Source organism: Amphimedon queenslandica, unplaced genomic scaffold, assembly GCF_000090795.2.
Source record: "Amphimedon queenslandica unplaced genomic scaffold, v1.1 AMPQUscaffold_9183_Cont18864, whole genome shotgun sequence".
In the NCBI taxonomy this organism is placed as follows: Eukaryota; Metazoa; Porifera; class Demospongiae; order Haplosclerida; family Niphatidae; genus Amphimedon; species Amphimedon queenslandica.
In genome coordinates this window covers 1-3,308 of record NW_003550545.1, presented here as the reverse complement: position 1 = coordinate 3,308, position 3,308 = coordinate 1, and the positions used below count along the sequence as shown (strand labels likewise).

The 3,308-nt window shown below is 30.2% G+C and overlaps 2 long non-coding RNA genes across 2 annotated transcripts; both read right to left on the bottom strand.

The window, feature by feature from the left end:
- Positions 1 to 1,151: 1,151 nt before the first annotated feature.
- On the bottom strand, positions 1,152 to 1,306 carry LOC109590982 (uncharacterized). Its single transcript, XR_002189600.1, has 2 exons — positions 1,273 to 1,306; positions 1,152 to 1,223 (listed from the first exon to the last, which is right to left on the bottom strand). It is a non-coding gene; the product is annotated as an uncharacterized LOC109590982 (long non-coding RNA).
- Positions 1,307 to 1,705: 399 nt separating this feature from the next.
- Positions 1,706 to 3,080, bottom strand: LOC109590983 (uncharacterized). Its single transcript, XR_002189601.1, has 4 exons — positions 2,974 to 3,080; positions 2,023 to 2,157; positions 1,833 to 1,928; positions 1,706 to 1,787 (listed from the first exon to the last, which is right to left on the bottom strand). It is a non-coding gene; the product is annotated as an uncharacterized LOC109590983 (long non-coding RNA).
- Between the last annotated feature and the right edge of the window lie 228 nt (positions 3,081 to 3,308).

Below are 3,308 nucleotides of genomic sequence, written 5' to 3'. Positions count from 1 at the left end.
TTTTAAATATTTTTTGCTAATAGAATTATGCGTGCAGGTGTTTTGAGTAATGATACAAGTGAAAGTGTTTTAGGAGAAACGTCACTTAGAAAAGGATTAGGTAAGTGGTAGTTTTTTTCTATTAAGTATCAAAATGTTAATAGAGAAAATGTCCACTTTTACATTATTTTATGTTCAGTATAAGTCTTTATTATGCCAGATTTTTGAATTTTACTTAGATGAATCAGTTGTTTCTGATAATTGTGTTAGTGGAAATCTTTTAGGAGAGACACCCCCTAGCAAAAAGTCAAGTAAGTATGCAATGCTAAAGTTTACCAGGTGTAATAATTTTACTATGAAAGTACTAATAAACTTATCATTCACTTCATAGAAATAGAATTAAATGCAAGTCCTGCTATTATTACTGTTGAAAATGAAGAGGATCATAAGATACCAAGTCCATTTCCGTTTCCAAAGCACTATACCCCTGATATTGAAATTGGACTAAAAATGAAGAATCTTCAGCCAAAACTACAGGCTAAGTTCTTTACAAGGATAGCTAACGTTATGTTTATGTACACTAAACATCCAAAAACGTTAGAATATCAAGAAGTAGTGAGGCAAATTGTTCAAAAGTACCCATTTCTTGTATCGCCTTTAGACACTGAAGGACATGTAAGTTTATTGTATTTTCATTTTTGAATAATTAAGTATCAATGCAGGGGCATATCATCAAAGCATTACGAGATAGATTTCGTGAATTTAGACGCAGCAAAACCATTAATACTTCCAATCAATCAGATGTGAAGGTTGAACTGAAGCGTAAAGGAAAGCAAAAGGCGAAAATATCAGGTTTAAAAAAACTTCCTGTGGGTGAGGATAAAACATCATTTATGAGGCACAATAAATTGCTTAAAATGGAATACAAAAAGGTTAGTTTTTGGTATTTTGTTTTTGGATCTATAGTTCATATATAAGGTGTTCATTCACATATATTAATTATTTATACTTATGTCTCATGCATGCCTCTATCACACAATCACATTTTCACACCTTGTTAACACTACTATTACACAATATGTACTGACACAGGCTTGCCTGAACAGAACATTCTAGAACATCATTCTCTAATATAAGCACCCACTCTCTCTTGTTCTCTCTCTCTCTCTTGATTTTTTGCTGTTGTCGAATGTTTATTCAGTATCTTTATTTGTTGGCTCAGTATATCTCCTTCATTGTACTACCTGCTGACACTATACTGGTAAATCTATATCAGTACAATACTCTTTTAACTTGCTATTTTCGGGTTTCAGAATTAGCTCAAACATAAGGTTCACCCAAATATGGTGATTGTTTCAGAGGCTATGATATTATCGTTTGAAATGAGGCGTAATGATATGTTGACTAATGTAAGGCCAGTGGAGCAACTTCTGGATGAGTATCCATTTTTGAGTAACAAGGATGGATATTTTTGTAGTGCAAAATTATGTATTTTAAAAGTTATTATAGCTTCTAGCTGAATTTTGTCGAATTTTACACAAGCCACAATTAATTCAGACATATACATGTAGCTGGACTGAAAAGTGGATCAAGAGAATGGTGTGTGTCTGTTGCAGTAATTTGCATGGTGCAGAACAGGAGAAAGCCAAAGAAAGTTATGTGAAACAAGTACAAGTACAATATAATAATGATCATTATAATTTTTGTATCAATAAATTATTATGATATCATTATAGATAGTGCTGATAAAGTTACAGCTGGACTTTTGAAGCTATTACCTTTTCTTGTTCCTGACCACAAAATTAAACCTGATATAGAAAAGTTATTGATATCAATACCAGTAAGTAACTTACTCTTATTATTACAATAAATCAATCATTTTAATTTAAAACTAGGTTAGTTTAAGTCCCACTGTTGCAGCAAAAGATACAAGTTTCAATTCACCATGCCTAGTAATAAAAGAAGATGTAATGGAGGTATTCTTGGTAATGGAAAAGAAGGTTCTATGTAAAATTTCAATTACTTTAGCTCCATTATACTTACTTTCTGCTTTTTTTATTTTTGATATGGTGTATCCTAAAGGAATGACAAGTCTATATCATCTCTTTGAAAAGATTCTGCTAGATAAGCATGATACAAAGTGCTCTCAAATTGTCAGTCGTTTATTCACAGCTATAACTATGGAAGACATAATATAAACAAAATAGTAGGGTTTAAACTTATTTTTCTATTGATTTTGTTTTATTACTAAGTACCAAGCTAATTTTACTAGGCACTGTATTATTATAGTTTATGAACGAAATAGTATATGGTTTTAACTTCTGTTTCTATAGTTTTTATACATTTTTTTATTATTATAGGTACATGTACATTATTATAAAGCTTTTTACTAGGCACTGTGTTATTATTTGGTGTTTATTTTTGTTTATGTTTGTTTTTTGTTGTTGGTTTTAGAGGTTTATAAAGATTTTTACTTTTATAAAAAATGTGTTAACTCCACACCTTGATATGCGTTAAGAGCACACATGTACAAATGCTACACAACAGTTGTGTGTAGAGCACGCACTCCTTCAGTGTGACTATTGTGGCAAAGAGGTCACACTCATTTTTGTGTGATGTATACATCCTTGTTTTTACAGTGTACATTAATAAAATAAATAAAACACACTCTAAACTAAAAGTAATTATACACAAATATCAAAAGATCATACTACTTGTACATGTATTATGTACATGTTTACACATAATTCAAATACATGTACTATACATGTAATTCATGATGGCACAGTATACTCCTCACAAAAATGAGTACAACAAAATTTTATCACATTAAAAATTACAACGTGCAAGGAAAATTAATACATAAACAATATTGGAATATCACACAAATAAATATAAAGAAAAACATGTATTGGAACTGGTTTATTATCAACTAGCATGTACTACATTACATCATGTTGTAATAATGTGTGTATCATTCAATATACAACTCACATCATCTCTTGAGTCAACAGTAGCCCCCTTACTGAGTAACCACTGGACAGCATTAATCTTGTTCTCAATAGCTGCTGCATGTAATGGAGTGAAGTTACCCTATAAGAAATAAACACAACAAATAAATTACATACAAAATGATAAATAAAATCAATTTATTACATCATCATTATACAGTTCTTATAAAATCACAGTATTTTCTACCAGTAACTAATAATGCAAGCATAATAATTCAATGACTGAATAATTAGTTATAATGTATGGTATATAACTACAATGTATTTTATACCAACATTGTTATGTTGTGTGCTATCCTTCACAATAGAAATGAATAC